Genomic DNA, 18,683 nt, shown 5'->3' on the forward strand with positions numbered 1-18,683 from the left:
TTTGTCCCACATCTCAATTCAGTTATGTCAACACTAGAATTGACTTTGATGGATACATGAGGAAGGTTCGGCTAAAAGCATTCTTTCATATTAATCCACCCAAAGTACCCAGAAATATATCCCACGAGGGTAGAATACATATCGCAATCCAGGATAAAGATGTGGTTGCAGATTTAATTCTTCTAGGTGAGGTATACAAGGATACAAGGCGAATTAGGTTATAGGCAGTATTAACTGGGAGGAGTATGATATTAATGTGGACTGGCACAAGAAGAAGCTCAAAGCTAATTCTAAGTTTAAACCCCCCTTCCCTCCCCCAAACCCGAAAGTAATATTGAAACCTTTCACAAGCTGGTTATAAACGATCTGAAAGATTGTAAAAGTCTTGAAGGTCTGCAAAACATGAATGAATATATCGTTAAACTATCCGATAAACGTCAGAATATAATCTTCATGAACAGGGTGAATTACATAAAAGAAGCTTATCAACAGCTCAAGGACCCCATTTGCTATGAAAAACTAGAAAGGAATCCTTTGGAAAACATGGAGAGAGTGGTTGATGTAGTTGTGGAAAAATGGATGACCAAAGGTATTCTGTATGAGGATGACAACAAATTTCTGTCCACCAAAACAACAATAATACCCACGATCTATTTTCTCCCTTAAGTACATAGTACTTAAAAAAAAAAAAAAAAACTTGCAGAAGACCCATTGCGACACTAACAGGAGCACTCTTGGAGAATGTCAAAATATATCGATGACATTTTATGTCCATTTGTACCCAGCCTACCCTCCTATCTGAACTATACCAAGGATTTCCTACAGAGAATTGATGAGCTACCATGGGATCCTGAATATATGAGGGCCACCCTAGATGTGGTCTAACTCTAAAGGTCGATTGGCCATGGTTTTGGAATGAATTGTTGTAAACACTTCCGAAACTCATGTTCTTAACTATTTTAGCCATACAGAAATGATTTTGGCCATTATAGATATGTGCTCGACTAACAATGTGTTTTTATTTGATGAGACGTTCTTTAAACCTATGGCACCACCTTTGCTCCCCCATGTGCGAACCTCACCATGGGTTAGTGGGAGCAATCCATGGTCAGGTCACAGGAAAATGCAATTTATACAGAGAAAATGGTGCTCTGGCTGAGATTTATCGATGATTTGTTTGTGATATGGCGTGGCAGTGAAATTGAGTGGATTGAATTTGTTGGTAAACTTAATAACCCATGCAACCTCAGATTTACAGAATCCCATAGTAGAAAAACTATGGTTTTTCTGGAGGTTATTGTTAAACTCAATGACGGGTGCCTAGTACATCACTATATAGAAAAGTCACAGGGTCAAACATTCCCTTGCATGCAAGTAGTTGTCATCTGAAAAGCCTCATTTGGAATATCGCATACAGCAAATTCATTTGCATTAGAAAAAATTCCTCCAGTTTGGAGATGTATGAAGAAGAAAGCAAAATCATGGCATTGGGTTTCTGTTATCAAGCATAGCCCAAAAAAGTTAATGAAAGGGCATTTCTCGAGGTATGGGAGATGAGCAGAGACACCCTACTATCCTCCAACAACCAGTTAACTATACATGAGTTAGAATGAGACAGTAAGGTGAATAATGGGATTTGATAGAGCTGCCAAAAACATAAGAGAAATTCTTTGCAAACATTGGCACAGCCTGATGTTGGACAAAAACATAGCACCCTGTATGGGCAAACAGGCGAGCATCGGCTATCGTAGATCTATATCAATCAAAGATATGCTTGTGTCTAGCTATATGAGCGGCAATAATGGAACCAAGGGTGACAAATGGGTGGAAATCAGGCATTAGTTTTCACAAGCGTATGAAGTGTAAAATTTGCAGATTTGCACAAGGTACCACTCGGTACATACATCCTGTTTTGGGACACAAAGTCAAGATCGCTTCCAAAATAACATGCAACGCCCAGTTTGTAGTGTATGTGTTGATATGTCAATGTATGAAATGGTATATTGGCAGCACGATTTGCAAATTAAAGATTCACATTCTCCAACATGTCTGAGCGATAAAAAAAACAATGACCAGGCATATCCCATGGCAAAACATTATCAAGAGAAACATAATGGCCTGGTAGAGGGCCTAAAATTCTTTGGGATGAAGAGCATGGAGTTATCCCCAAGAGTGGGTGATGGGCAGTTATTGCTAAGAGAAAGCAAAACAAAATATATAATCTACCTTGAGACCCAGTACCCCAGGGGCACCAATATTGACGAAGAGTTGTACACTTTAATAGGTACATGAGAATCTTTTCTGAAACCGAATATGATCATCCTGAGGTTTTGGGAGTGAGTGGGTTCCACAGACCAAAGGTTATTTAGAGTGATTTCTTTTTCTTTTTTTTTCTTTATTTTTGGTAATGGTTGATTAGCATATCTGGTCCAGGGAGTTTACTTCCTGGTCCGTTGTAGGTTTGTTCTCTTCTCCTTTTCTTAATATTTTTTCTATTTCGTATTCCTTTCTGATTTTTCTTTATTCTAGGTTATTTCTCCTACTTGGTTCTTATTTATAATTTAGGAGTGGGCACATATGATGTTCCTTTCCTCTCTCTTTCTCTTTCTCTCTTTCCCTCTCTCCCTCCTTCCCTCTCTCCCTCTCTCCCTTCCTCTCTCTCTCTCTCTTTCTCTCTTTCTCTCTCTCCCTAACTGCCATTCAAGATTGGTGTGCCGCCAATGATCTTTGTCTGAACGCCAGCAAGATGGAGATCCTCCTCATCGGAACACCTTCACCATCCTTTCCCCTCACTGTCTGGCCGGCCTCCCTTGGCCCTCCTCCTACCCCCACCTGCGAGTCTAAGAACCTCAGGGTCATATTCGACGCCACCCTTTCCTTCTCCGCCCATAACTCTGAGGTCTCTAAAAAGTCACATTTCCGACTGCACCTCCTCAGAGGTACTCTACCTTTCCTCTCCTTCCCCCAGAAGCTCCTGGTATCCCAAGTTCTGGTTCTCTCAAACTTGAACTATTGTAACAGCCTCTTTCTAAATCTACCTGCCTCTACTCTCCGCCCTCTGCAACTAATCCAGAACAGGATTGCAAGACTTGTCCTTGGCCTCAAGCCCTGGGATTGCATCTCTCCAGCCCTGAATTCTCTCCATTGGCTCACAGTGGATGCATGGATTAAATTTAAAACCCTCTGCATTGTCCACAAGGCTTTCTGGTGCCTGGGTCCAAAATACCTTCAGCTATCCCTCTGCAAATACCCCCCCCCTCGAGCTCTTCGTTCCTCTACCTCCAACTCTCTCAGGGTCAGTCGTTTTTCAAAGAAACAAGCTGGGGGTAGATCTGTCTTCGGCTGGGGCCTCCCTCTGGAACAGCCTCCCTGCCACTCTGAAACTTGAGGAGAACCATCTCCGGTTCTGGAAGCACCTCAAGACCTTCCTCTTTTCTTCTGCCTTTGCTCCCCTTCTCCCCTGCTGATCTGTTCTCTCTTGGCACCGTGCACCTGGCCACCCTCTGTCCTCTGGGCCCAGGTACCTGCTCACCCTGCCCCCCTCCCGCACTGCCTCCGGCCACCCCTTGCACTGGGGTCTGTATCTGTACCCATACAGCCCCTCCCTTTTTCTTCCTGCACTTATCAGACCTACCCTGTCTGCTGCCTTAAACCTAGCACTATCTGTTTCTCCTCTGCTTTACACTTTCCACTTCTCCCCCTTCCATGCACTTTTCCCCTCCCACTCTCCCATGCACTTGCGTGTTCTCAATGTCACTGGGCCTAGTAAGATCGCTGTTTTGTTTGCCCCTGTTCCCCTCCCTTGCCTTGTCACACTCTGAAACACTTGTGTACGAGCGCGATAGAAATAAAATATCATATATCATATCCTATCATAACTGCACATCCTGTGCAGCGACGGGATGTGCAGTTAACATGTGCAAACTCCAGATCCTGTCTATGCACATGCTAACGGCACATCTCGGCTCTGCATGCTAATTGCCCTTCTGTTCCATTACACGTGCAAATGACACATCTTTACTAAGTATGTACTATGGGGACATTTCTTCTCTGTGAGTGCTAACGTAGCTTCTCCTCTGCCTATCTCCTCTCTGCCAGTCTTAATGGCAGGGCTCCCTTCTGCACAGGCTAAAACGTTGCATCCAAAGAAAGGGTGGAAAGCTACTGTGCAGGATGGCGGCCTGCACTTCCCAAGTTCAAATTACGTGACGCAGCCTTGATGGGTGTGGCGCAGAGGGAAGACCGCAGAGGAGTCGCTTCTTTCTTACAAGAAATGCAATAATGAAGAATGACCGTTCACACAAGTTACTATCAGTGCTGGAAATGGACCAAATGTACTGGGGCCAAATGTACACGATTTTCCCCCCTCCCATTTCCTTATTCAGCCCGACGCGAACATGTTCTCGCCAGCCCCCACCACAATGCCCAACAGTGCTCCCCTGGCATTCTGCTCTGTTTTGCTGTAATAAATCAAGTACCATTCAAAATGGGATAATAACTGTTACCACAGTGCTTAAAAGCTGTAGTAATTTTGCTAAATGGGCTATATAAGAACACATACTCCCATTCGACCTGTTATTGGCATAGCCTCCGTACACATGCAGCAGCACATCTCCTCTCTGCACACGCTAACAGCATCTCTTTTCTGCATGCGCCAGTGGAACATGGCCTCCATGCATGTGCTATTGACAAATATATTCAGTTCAGGCTAATGGAACCGTTCATCCCTGCATGGGTTAATGTCCCATCCCTCGTGGTATAGCCCAAAAGCAAGCGCACATCTTACTACAGCCAGGCTAACTTCATAAATTATACATTACAGAGCAGGTTTGCAATAGGCAGCAAGTAAAGGAATAATTGCAGATGTGTTGGCTCCCACCCCTTTTTTCAGCACTTTGAGGGGAGAGGCGGGGGTGGCTGGTGGCTTGTGAGAGTAAGCCGACTTACCTGACCTCTCTCCCATGCAGGGGCACAACAAAACCTAAATTTCAGGGGGCATGAGGGGGGAATTAAGTTGTGATGGGAGGGGCCACTTCAGAAAATAGGCAGGGCAAACTTGGAGGCTCTGCCCCCCACTGTTCTACCCACCTCCTCCCATGGTCTGGTGTGGGGAACAACTATCGTATAGTATATTTTAAAGCACAATATGCAGATAGGTGATGGAAGACTTTCTTGAAAATAACAGCTTTAAAGTTTTACTGCGTTTGTTCAAGTACATTTTTCTGAGCACACACAGTAAAACTTTAACACTGCCAGTTTGGGGGAAATGCTTCCCTCACCTCCCTGCCTATCAAAATGCAAGTGCGCACATCCAGTGGTGCACCTAGGCTAAAATGTAGACTAGGGCTAACCCTTCAAATGTTGGGAGAGGCACTAACTTCAGAGACTGTGGAGGAATGGCAAACTTTCTTGTGTAGGGGCATCTAACTTTATTACTCATTGTAATAAGAATATTCTAGTGCAGCTTCAATGTTACAATCAGTTAACTGCTCTCTCCTTTGAGTTTGAAACACCCACCTCTTGCAGAACCTGAAGATCCTAGAAAGTGTGAAAATGGCAGATGGTGTGCAATGAAAGACTCAATATCATAGCATAACAGGGCATTGCAGAGTGTGGGGCAGTACTATGGACGGCCCAAGCACCTTCAGTGGCTGGGTGCAACAGGGGAGAAAATGTAATGTTGGTTCTACCACAGTCCGCTATACTAGAATCTCTGGTGCACTGACTGACTGGCTGGTGACACTGTCTACCTGTCAAATCCAGTGTTACAAGAATGGGGGAGGGCCAGTGCAGCAATAATGCAATTCTATGCAGCAGTATTGGAGCCACTAGCAGAGGAGCACCAGTATACACCAATGTGTCCCTACACTTATTAAAACTGTCCTTTTGTAAGGGTGTAAAGTTATAAGCATTCCAATTTTGCAATTGAAGTCAGGGTGAGATTACATTATTTGCCAGGCATCACACACTTATGCTAAACAGCGAAGCTGGGATTTTAACCCGCTCTTTCAATTTGGGCATGGCCACTTTCTTCTGTGATTTACTTGGAAGAAAACTTTTAGTTTTGGGTGTCAAGACCTACAATAATACTGTCCTATAGAGTTTACTTGCATAGTAAAGCACCACAGCATGTACATCCTTATAGCAGCATTTTGTGCCAAAATAATATCACTGTACCTTTTATGTTCCACATCCTGCATGGAAAACTAGAAGATGCAAAAGGCAAAACATCCTGGATTTAACCACTTTATTTTCAGCGTTTTAAAAACACCCCAAAAAATAAGTTGTGCCATAAACTCACTTAGGTTTGGAGATTCGTCACACACTTCCAGCGTGTTATGTATGGTTATTAAAGAATATTCAACTAAGGCCATCAAAGCAAACTTTACTTTTTAGCATATCAAGCTATTAGACGTTATGGGTATGAACACATTTTAAAAGGGTGCATGCTTTATTGTGTTGCTCGCTTAGCTGTCACAGATTTGGTCTTTCAGTTGGAAATTCACCATCATGCATAAGAAAGGCTATGCTGCTGACAAAAGAAATGCTACAGTGCCATCTAGTGGTGGAAAGTATGTTTTTTTTAATGAATAAATCAAAGCCTACACGGGCAGTAGAACATTAAATCATCCATATTTGCCATAATTACATGCATAAAAGGGCAAGATACACACGATATCTGGAGGGCTGCTTACTGCAGTAGTTGAGCCGCGAATGTCCAGGGCATTCTGATGTGGCACATCAAGTTGTCGGGGTCTCATCAGAGTGGTGCGTGGCAGAGGCATCCCTTCAACCCTCACGGCTGTGACAGGCTCGGGACAGGGGGCCTTAAGCACTGGGCCTTCGGCGATTGGGCCGGCGCCTGTTATTGGCTTATGAATGTAGCATGCTTTGGTTGCATGGCAACCAAATACACAAATGAGGGTTGGGCGTGCAACGGCCATCTTATGATCAGCTGTAGGTGGCAATGGCTGGCGCTTCGCGTACAGCACACTTTTCGTCTCCTGAGGGAGGACGCACATCAGGGGCACAATGAGAGCGTGCAGGCAGCAGGTACAGCCGAGTAGACTTGAGGTAAATTGTAGGCAGGTTTCTCCGACGGCAGTCTCACGGTGTTGCTGTGTGGCTACACGTGGCATGCTGGGTGCTCCTGCTGATAGACTCTGCAGCGGCAGAGCAAGGGTGTAGAGGCTCCTGCCCGTGAATATGGAATAGAACATTGTTATACACAATGAATAAACCCCACTGTGTCCAACGTCCTATTCAATTTTTTCGCAGTGCCCTTTGTCAAATAAGTAATTAACAATGCTGCCTCCATTCCTATCGCTGGTGATTTTGTTTGAAATATGTTTATTGAATTTGAGGTCAAACGTGAAAACAGTAAAATGTACTTCCCTTTCCCTCCCTGGGTGTACTGCGCGTAGTAGTAGTTTTCCAATTTTTTCTTCACCTCTGCCCTCACCTCCCTCTCATGTAGTAGTTCAGCCCACACAGGGTTCCATTGGCTAGGTCCCACTCCAACCTCTGTATTCTGGCCTCTGCATCATTTCAGAGTTCCGTTAGACAAACTGATGTCGGTATACCAGGAAATCATAATGTTGAAGAATGCTGATGGAACGACATCAAACGCTGAATTTCCAGCAGAAAGCAACTGGATACAAAGTAGCTATGCGAAACGCAGGATAGCAACCAGAGCTTCACAAGGCAGAACGCTAATCAGAAGCACCAGGCTCCCGTCATCAGTGTTTAAATAAGTTATTGAAACGCCCACTGGTCACATGATCCTGGAGTTCACGTCACGTGACTGCCTTTAGTAAGCAGCAGGTGCACATGGAGCACGGCGTCCCAAAAACACTCGCCGTCTCCATGGAAACCTCTCAGTGAGCTTCCAGCGGGAATAGAACGGTCTAGCCCCCGTTCTATGTGCAAATTGCTGTTTGTAACGCGCGTCTGTAAGCAGCCTTTTCTACTTAAGCAGTCTTTTCTGGGTCATCCTAGAGGTAGCAGTAAGGGCAGACATAACCGTTCTTTTGATTCTTATTGGGATATTTATTTTTATTTTTCCCTTTTCCCCCTTCACATGCCCCCAACAAGGAAACCGGAACATCATTATCTAAGGAAGACCCTGGCCGGATATCAATTTCCTCAATCAGAGGGGCCCTTTCAGATACCTCAATTATATCTAAGTTTCCTTGTCTGTTCGGAGGTGAAGTTAAGGGTACTATCCCCTCTGCAATAAGTGCAAGCCTCTGTTGAATAATAGGTTTAGCAATCAGGTGAGAGGGTTTATTAGACATGTCAATTTCGGCATCCTGACTGGTGTCCCCTTTACAAGCAAGTATAACATCGACTATTTTCCCCAATATGTATTTCTGTTCACGTTGTTCATCAACCATAATGGAACATAATTGGTACAGAGACTCCCATTTCGCCAGAAGCAAGTTATCACAAGATGTAGGAGACAAAATGGCGGATGCTTCCGCAAAAGTAATAGCGGCCGAAAGCAGAGCACTCTCGTCCGGGCTGTAAGAATCGGATGAATCGGAGGACGTAGATCTAAACCTCTGTAGATCTGAACTGATGGGAAGCTGGGTGCCGATCAAATTATCAGGCACTAACAATGTCGTAGGTAATACAGTTCCACGTCCCAAAGACTGTCTCTGGAGACCAACGCACATCTTGAGGAGGGAGTGATTTTTGTCTATGGCCGGCAGATCCAACAAAGTATTTTCTGGGAAGGTGGGGGCGTGGCTTGGCAGCCATGGAATAGGCTGGAAACCCTGCGAGCTCTGCGATCCGACAACTTGATCCGACCAAGAAACACATACTTTTTTGATCAGCGGCGGTCCAAAGAGTATGTGCAGGCGTGGGAAGGCACAGGGCAGAGCATGAGCAGGCTGACTGCAAATTTACAGCGCAGGAACGGTCGTAGTGTTACTTTGTTCTGAGAGGCCGGCCGTGGAAGGGACATCAAAATGGCCGCGGACGAGAACAAAGAGATCCCGAGAGGCGCATCTCTGAGACGGGAAAGCTGTCTCCGTTCGACAACAGCAGAGGAAGATCGCTAGGGATACGAAATAATCATCACATTGCCCAGTCCGGGTGGCCGCAATGACAGAAAAGCAAAGGGAAAAAGGTTGGTGGAGTGCTCGGAGCGGAGTGTGGACGATCGAAGGAACCAGCAGATATCATCGGCCCTTTGAGGACAGTAAGAACTCACTCTTGCTGGGACTGAAAGACACGGGTGAAGGGGCTGACCCACGGCTCATAGACGCAGCGCCATGTCTAATAAACCCCCAAGACTGAAGAGTAAGCAACCCACATTAGAGGAATACACTAAGACGCCACCAGGCCCGGAAGGAGCCAGGAACAAAGACAAAGCCCAAGTTGGGAGCAGTGCCACCATGGGCACGAATCATGAGGTCCTTGAAGCGATTGCCGATCTGAAGGCGGCTTGGGAGACCAAGCTCGAACTGGCGGTGGCAGAACTAAAAGCTGCGCTGGAGCTCCAGGTTGGGGCAGTGTAAGAGGATGTGAATCTGCTGCGGCAAGACGTTCGGTCCCTGGCGGAGCGCACAGAGAACCTCGAGAAGGAGATGGGCCCTAACACGGTGGACTGTGCTTCCCACAGGTCGGAGCTTCACGCCCTGGTGCAACAAGTGGGTAATCTGGAGAGCAGAGCGGAGGAGGCGGAAGGTCGAGCCCGGAGAAATAATATCCATATTGTTGGACTACCAGAAGGAGCAGAAGGCCATAACCCCACGGAATTCATTGAGACAATGTTGCTACAAGAAATCACTGGAGGAGTGCTGTCTCAGGGGTTTGCGGTGGAAAGGGCGCACAGGGCCCTAACGAGGAGACCGCCGCCAGGAAGCCCACCTAGGCCGGTGATCGCTAAGATACTTGATCGAGAAAGGATCCTGGAACACTTCCGCAAAGGTGGGACAATACAAAGAGGTCCGGGAAACATAATGGCTTACCCGGATTATACCCTGGCAGTGCAGCGGAGCAGAATGAACTTTGGGGCAGTCAAGAGGAGATTGCGAGAAGCGGATCAGAAGTACATGCTGCTTTACCCGGCCAAACTGAAGGTTTTTCACAAGCACAGAACTTTGTTTTTTGAAACTCCGAAAGAAGCTATGGGATGCCTTGACACGCAGGGATGCCCCCAGGAGTCAGACGTTCGGACAGGAGAAGGAGGTGCTGAGGATAAGTAGTGAACAAGAGGGGCACTGAGGGGTCTCAGAACTTAAGACTATGGTACTTGAATATAGTCACTAAAGTAGCTTGCGGGATGGTGTGATCAGGCTGGGAGAAACACATGATTCGTGAATATTGCAATTTAGACTTTGACTAGGAGCCTTGCAGGACAAACCTGTACATCCCCCATTTAGAGTTTAGTTAGGTCGCCGATAGTGCGGTGACGCCCTGCTGGGGTCTTGCCCGGGGTATCGGGGTAGGCCCAAACGCGGGGGAGCCTGAGATCCAGGGATGGAGCTGGGCAACTGTTGGGGTTGGGGTTGGGGTAGGGCGGGGAGGAGGGAGGCAAGGGGTTGTATGCTGTGGTTTGTTATAGTTGGGGAAGAGTTGTGGGGTAAGCCTACACTTCACGGAAAACGAAATGAACCATGGGAGACCTTAAGATAGTCACTTGGAACGTTAGGGGGCTCAATAGTTATCTGAAGCGGAACAAGGTAATGATGTACCTACATAGACAGAAAGTGGACATAGCCCTGTTACAAGAAACTCATTTAACAAAAGACAAACTAGAAGTGGTGCGGAAAAAATGGAGAGGGACAGTGGTGGGGGCAACAAACTGCCTACTCAAGAGGGGTAATCACATGGGTGGCCCCACATGTTCCGTTTCAGTTTCTGAGCTCGCAGGTAGAGGCGGATGGTAGGATGGTGGAAAATGGAGAGATCTGCATTGTGAATACTTATGCCCCGAACCAAGATACAGCTGTGTATTTTAGGACCCTGTATGGTAAACTCAGTGGCAGCGTGGGGGGAGCTCTATTGTGGGGGGGAGACTTCAATTGTGTGTTGGACCCCACTATAGATAGATCAGACACTAAAATAGCTAGACCCACCCCAGCTGCAAAGGCACTACATGCACTATTGTTGGATTTCAGGCTTACAGATGCATGGAGAACACGTCATCCGCAGAGTAGACACTATTCACATTATGCGGCCCCACAGGGCCTACATACAAGACTGGACTATGTATTTGTCACGCAGGAGTTGCTGACCGAAATACCGCAAGCTGAATACAAAGCTAGAGTCCTCTCAGACCACTCGCCTCTGCTGCTAACATGGCAATACCGACATCCCAGGGGAAGGATCCCCACATGGCGATTGCGTGCAGAAGCGCTTAAAGATAGCGTATTCAGGGAGGATATGCGAGAGGAAATAATAAGTTATTTCGGGATAAATACTGGCAGTGTCAAGACAGCGGGCACACTCTGGGAAGCCTTTAAAGTGGTAGTGAGAGGAATTGCCATAGCCAAGTCTAAAGGACTGCAGGATGGGATTCTGACCAAATTACAGGACTCTGAAAAGGAATTGGAGAGGGTATTGGAACGGGGCAGTAACACTAAGGCAGATACAGAAACGGCACTGGGTCTGCAGCAGAAATGTGCGGGATATTGGGAGAGATTATGTAATCTTAATTATAAAAAGTACATAGAAAGACAACATGCTGGAGGCGACAAACCAGGAAGACTCCTTGCATGGCTTTACAAAAATGAGACTCCCATCCCCCCAATTAGAACAATAGTGAAAGATAATGGCGACGTAGTAGATATGCAAGAGGGGGTTAATCAGGAATTTGCAGACTACTATAGACGCTTGTACGGAGACGAGACGGGAAGCAAAGGGGGGGAAATAGGAGACATGCTGCAAGACATTGGGCTACCCCAAATTAGTGTGGAAGAGAGGGAGGAGCTAGATGCCCCGATCACTCTAGAAGAGCTAGAAGAAGTGATGAGGCAGCTGCCCACGTGTAAGACCCCGGGAACATACGGGCTCCCGAGCGAATTTTATAAGGTATATAAAGCAGAGATTCTCCCCCCACTGCTGGAAATGCTTAACAAACCATATGAAGTTGGGAGGCTACCGGAATCACTGCACGAAGTGGTTATTATACCACTCCCCAAGCCCAACAGGCCTGGTAGCGACTGCGGTTCCTAGAGGCCCCTATCGATGTTAAACCAGGATAGTAGTAAACAGATTAAAGAAGGTCATAACCAAACTAATTCATCCTGATCAAACAGGATATGTCCCAAATAGAAATATCTCGAATAATTTGAGGCGACTCCATCGAGTGATCGAACATAGTGAAGGGGACACTAGCGAAATGGCGATAGTGTCGCTGGATGCGATCAAGTGGCCCTGGCTGAAGGCGGCCCTAGCCAACTATGGTATGGGACCAGGATGTCTTCACTGGGTAGAACTCCTATATAGTGAGCCATTAGCGAGAGTGAAGACAGGAACTGTGATCTCTGAAAGGTGGCAACTTGGTAGAGGGACCAGACAGGGGTGCCCCTGGTCCCCCATGTTGTACATTCTGGCTTTGGAGCCCCTGGCAATTTATTTAAGGCAGCAATATGACGCAATAGGCATTGCCATTGGGGAAACAACACATTTAATTTCACTATACGCAGACAACATGTTATTGTATTTGCGCTACCCAGAGGAGAATCTGCAGTATATATTAGAAGTGGTGGAGAATTTTGCCGAACTCTCAGGTATAGCCGTGAACCCAAGTAAATCCTGTGTGTTCCCGCTGGGCAGATATAGAGGGCTCCTGGCGGAGAATTTGCCGGTACTCCAGATACCGTGGGAGGCCACAACCTTTAGGTATCTTGGGATAGATGTATATCATACAGTAGAAGCCGAACATAGGCACAATACAGAAAGAACGGTTCAGAAACTGAAAAACAGCATGAAGTTCTGGGCGAAACTCCCCTTGGCAATGATGGGACGTGGGGCGATGCTTAAGATGGTGGCATTGCCCAGACTGTTGCATTGCTTTGTGAATATCCCATACTCCATACCCCGGCAATTCTTTATTAAGCTGGACAGCATATGCAGGGAATTCCTATGGTACGGGATGAGGAACAGGGTAGCCCTATGGAAACTCCAAAACCCGCATGAGAAAGGAGGCATTAAATTACCTAACTGGGAAGTATATTATGTAGCGAGCCAGTTACAACATGTAGCCAAATGGCTCTCTGCGGAGCCTACCTTAGAGCATAAGCTGCACCAAGAAGATTGCACCCCATATTTTTTGAGAGAAATGATATGGTTACCCAAGCGGGAGTTAAGAGGTCGTCCGGGGATGTTGGGTCTTGGGAGGGGGATGTGGCAGAGGGCGTGCCGGTTGATGGACAAGTCGGCCCTGTGCTCTCCGCAAATCCCACTGGTTACAATGATGGGAACAGAAAAGCAACTAAGGTTAATGATTAGGAAGTATTGGGAACCGGTAGGAATAGCAACATTGGGAGAGGGGAAAATATTGGAATTTGAGGAGTTGGTGGAACAAACGGGGTTGAGTACTGGGCAATATATTACGTATCATGGGATGGTGCAAAGAATTAAAGATACCTGGTCCGAGGTGGAACTTGCAGAGGAACCGGACACCACACTAGATGTGATATATGATATAGCAGAAGGAGGGCATGAAACGTCTAGAGTGCACGAGATGATGATGATGACTCAAGTGGGCAAAGAAGTGGTGCAACTTAGATTGGACTGGGAGGAGGAAGTAGGGGATATGATGAGTGATGGGATGTGGGAAAGGGCTCAGGGGTATCATAAAAAAGTATCGAGAAATGCTAGGCTACAACAAATACAGTTGTATATAACTCACAGAGCATATCTGACGCCACTAAACATAGCCAAATTTAAGAACGCCGGAAGCCAAGTGTGCCCCAAATGCAATGAGGAAAACGCAGGAATGGTGCATATGTTTTGGTAATTTCCACTGATAGCGAAATATTGGAGAGATATAGCACAGAAAATGGAGGACAAGGGAATCCGCATGAAGGTGGATACTGTGTGGGCTTGCTTGTTGGAAGGGTTCCCCAGACCAAGGAAGCTTAAACACGTGAGCAAATTGAAAGATCTGGCATATGTACTGGCGAAGAGAAGGATTGCAATGGGATGGAAAGCGTGCCACAAGCCCAATATGGAAACGTGGTGGAGGGACTTGCAGAAGTGGGCGGAGGCAGAAACAGTGGCATGGCAGGAAGCGTGTAAAGGGGACATAGAGGGTGAAGCCGGAGCCCTATTAGGTTGGAGACAATTAATAGCAGAGTTGTTTGGGCCCTCGTATGATGGACCGAGTGATGATGATTCAATAAGCGTGGCGGGAGAGGTCTCCCCACCACATGAGGTGGAGACCAACAATGGGAGAAAGTAGGCTTGGAAGGGGGGTGGTACGGGAAATGCAGTGGGCGAAAAAGTGACAATGTATGTGCATTTAAGAGCAAGATATGTAACCACTGTAAATTTAGTTGGGTTTGTTGTTTGAATAAAATCAATAAAATTGTTTTTAAAAAAAAAAGTATTTTCTGGGAAGTGTCTCATTGTTAATTGCTGTGATGGGAAGATCCATAATCTCCATACTTGCTGTCTCTGGGAGAGAGAGGGGGAGAGAAAGCCTGTGTGAGGAGGCAGCCATGGTGGGACTGGAGACTAAGCCAACTATCTCAGCGGACTTGGGAGACCTGAGGTGAATGGCCCGTGTAATTTCCCCAAGCCTGGGAACCTCCATACCCCAGAGCGAGCAGCAGGAGCTGCTGAGGTGCCGGAGCAGAGCGGATGTAGCCCGCGTGCCGGCAGAAGCATTGAAGCTGCCGGAGTGTGGAGAGAAGCACATGGCAGGAGAGTGGGGCTTGCGGCGGGAAGGTTTCCCGACTTCAGAAGGAAAGTCGTGGGAACTACCAGAGAATAAGCACAGAAGACCGGTGAGAGTCTGGAGTGCGTAGAGGCTCTGGGTGCTCCAACAGGACCGCGAGTGAACAGTCCATAATATGGAAACAGCTGAATGCTTATTGAATACCGAACTAAAGGGAAACCTAACTTTTTAAACCAAAAGGTGCATATTGAATATCAAACTGAATAGAACCTTAAACCAGAACAATAAAAGTGCACATTGAACACTGAACTGAATTGAGTACATTTTGCACAACAATATCATTTAGAACTCCAAAATCGAGAGTATTCAGGGTGAAGAAGAGCCAAACTGTGAACCTTTATGAGTGAATGCAGTGCGGCAAGGCCACAGCTTGGCAGGAGGTGTGACGCACATGACGGCAGGGCCACGAGGCTAATGAGGAGAAGCCAGAGAAGTGCAAGAATACCCATAAAGACAAGAGGCCAATGAAAGGAAGTAAGTGAAGGTGACTTGGTGCACAGGAGCAAGTGCAAAGGAGAGTGTGTGAGTGCTGATTAGTCCCAGTGCCCTGGTTGCGTGACCTGTTAATGGGTGGACTGTGCGGTCGAAAAAATCCACCAAGACCAGAGAGCCCTAAATGATGAAAAATGACACCGGGCCACAACCTAATGAAACCACTGCATACGAACTGGCGAAGTGAGCCAGAAAGGTCAGGGTTGACCTCGTTTTTTGTTTAAGACTTTTTGGAAAGACTGTACACAAGTAGAAGTGGCATAGTTGAAGTCTTGAGGAAGGGACCCCTGGAACTTGAAGGTACCACCCTTGTTGTCTTGAGAACGCAGCCTCCAAACTCTGTTTTCTTTTAGATTGTGCAACTTGAAACTTGGGGAAGGTAACCCCAAGGTTTGGTTTTGAACTGCATCACTTTGAACTGGAGAAAGGTAATTTTGAGAGTTTTTCTTGGAACGGTCTTATGTATGGGGAAGGAGAGCTGAAAGAAAGCTGTGAGCTGGAAGAGGCTCAGAACTCTGAGTTGAACACTATCTCTTTTGACTTTGACGTTCTTACACATTGGTTAATTGTAGTTGTGAGGGCAAGGACAGGTTTTGGACACGGGCAGACTTAAGTTGAACTCTTTGACTCAGACTTTCCTTAGTTTTCATTCAGGTAGGGAAATCCCACCTTAGCATAGGCAAGTTAGTTCTTCAACCATCCTGATATTTAAGTTAATAAATATCTTTTGTTTAAATTTGAAGTCGTTGTCTGTGTCTTACTTCGTGATGCCTTCACACCCCACAATGTAAAATGCGAGAAAAAAAAGGTGACTACTTGGGTGCATTGGGAGGTACAATTTCTAGGCAAATGAGAACCTATGATGCTTGATGATCTACCAGAACAGTGACGTACCGGTAGAGTGTCCTTAACAGTGAAATGGTGCAAAAATATACTATTAATTACATTTGTGTAGCGAGATAACTTGTATGTCAGTTTTAACAACTGATCAGTAGCCATGAAGCATTAAGTTTGCAACTGACTATAGGGTTAGCTAATCGCATATTTCAAATACTGCTACTTGTATCACTACTAAGAGCACCCAGAATAATCTTGTCACACTACAATTGAACAGTGAATCAATAGCTTATGTTTGGTGGCCATATCATGATGGGTGCCGAGAAATCCTCCACCTTCTCCAACAGAATCAAAGACAACCTAATGCAATACCGATAAAGACAATATAAGGTAGATTATCTCAGCCAGACTATATGACCCAGACCTGGCCTTTAGAAAGAAGGAATATAGAAGGGACCCCAACATATGAATTAATTTTTAATATGGAAACTTATAGAAAGAAGAAAAAACATAAGCCAGATATCGGACCTGGTTTCGTAACCACAGAAAAATTTAGAGTAAGGAGTGCAGAAAGATGCTAACTATGATTAACTCATGGTATTAAATCATTCTGGGACTAAACTAACAACATGTTAGAACTTCCTACAGTAGACTGATAAATCAGATGTCGGCACCAATTTTGGAAGAATTCATTAGTTAATCTTTTTCACTGCCTGTTGACGTTTTGTGTTCAGATCAATTCCTGAACTTGTATTTTACTATTGTAAAGAGGTCTCTGTTTGTTAATTTCTGGATTGAAAGAAGAAACTAGTGTATCAGCCCATGATGGGTTACTCAGTGTGGTTATAAAAATCCAGCGAAAAAGGCCATGATACTAGCAGAGGTATTTAACTGGGTTTTGGATTACCAGACTGACTCTATTCTGGTCCTTCTCTATAAAAAAAAAATAATGAAGGCAGACCAAATAAATTACTGTATAGTAGCTCTGCTAGATACAAGCTAACTATTTGCAACCTCTATACTCCGAGACTAAATGCAGTGGGTTGAAGATGATGGCATTCTATCGCACCTTCAGACTGGCTTCATGACTGGTTTGTCAGTGGATTTCAGTACTCTGTTAAAATCTCTCAGTACTAGGGCTCTGAAAGATGGAAATCTTCCTTTGTACGTTACATATTTAGAGTTTTCGCAGCATTCGACAGAATAGATCGAAATCTACTGTAACATAAACTAGAGAATTGGGGGATTTATGCAGGCCTATTAAAAATGTTGATGCCTTTACACACCAATACCCCATGTCAGGTTAGATTGGATAGTAGCAGTGGCTGAGCTGAGTTTATAGAAACCTATTCAGGTGTGAAGTAACAATGTGTTTTGGGATCATTTTTCTTCAATTTCTAAAAGGCCGATGTGGAGCTAGAACTTTGTATGGTGTGCAACTTTGCCCAAAAAAATTGGGAAGACAGCTATAAGCGGATGGCCTCCTATTATTTGATCAGTATTAAGAATTAATGCAGTCCCACTGGACTAAACAAGACCTATCTCTTGGTATTAGGTAACCCACCTTTTAATATAGGCCTGTAGTACACAAGTTGGTAGTGTGACTGAGCAGCCAGGCTTACCTTAAGAGGGGTAATGTGAGCTGTAGCGCTGTACAATGAAATCAGTGAACACCGGTATCCAAGTAAACATTTACACACTTAAAGTTATATAAATATGTATTTATTTATACACAAAGATAATTAAAGCATCCTTTAAAAAGCAGTAACATTAATCCGAAGTTAGGATTCAATGAAAAAATGAACAATAAAGCAGGTGAGTAATTCAGTCAGATGTTAAACATTTACCAGCACCAAGGGTGATGTCATTTGATATCAGTTTGAATCACCTTTGCAGTATTGACTTATGAAGAAGGGAAAGGTTATGGTTAGATCAGAACATACTGGTGTTCTATAAAAACAGTTATATTCTCGCAAAGCGATGCAGGCAGTCTTTTATCCCAGCGATAATAGTGTTCAACAATTAAAACCTGTAAGGGAACGCACACAGCCAAAGCCAATAGGTTCAGAAGGGGTGCCTTTAGGGAGCCAGGACAGCCAAAGTCAATGGGCAAAGACAAAGTTCTGATGGTCTCTTCTTAGAAAATGTCTTTAAAATAGTCAGTAGTTCAAATAGAAAATCACAGCAACTCAAGAGTCACCTTGAAGAAGCACAATTTGAAAGGCCAGTGCAAGTGAGTTGAGGTCAACTCGAGATGGGGTGAACTTGCACCCCCAAACGTAGAAAACACCCCAAATGGCAAAAGGATAATGTACCCCAATACCCCCACAGTATCTGTGAACTGAAGAATTTGTTCCAGCTGGATGCCTTTTGGTTGCAGTTCAGCAGATCCTTGTTCCTGGTCCTTGGTCATGGTGACGAAAGGGATGCCGTC

At 45.3% G+C, this 18,683-nt stretch overlaps 1 protein-coding gene across 1 annotated transcript in view; it reads left to right on the forward strand.

The window, feature by feature from the left end:
* SIRT5 (sirtuin 5) overlaps window positions 1-18,683 on the forward strand; it is a 337,432-nt gene that overhangs the window by 155,774 nt on the left and 162,975 nt on the right. The gene's annotated exons all lie outside the window — the stretch shown is intronic.

This window comes from Ambystoma mexicanum, chromosome 5p (assembly GCF_040938575.1).
Source record: "Ambystoma mexicanum isolate Mex_15411 chromosome 5p, UKY_AmexF1_1, whole genome shotgun sequence".
Lineage (NCBI taxonomy): Eukaryota > Metazoa > Chordata > Amphibia > Caudata > Ambystomatidae > Ambystoma > Ambystoma mexicanum.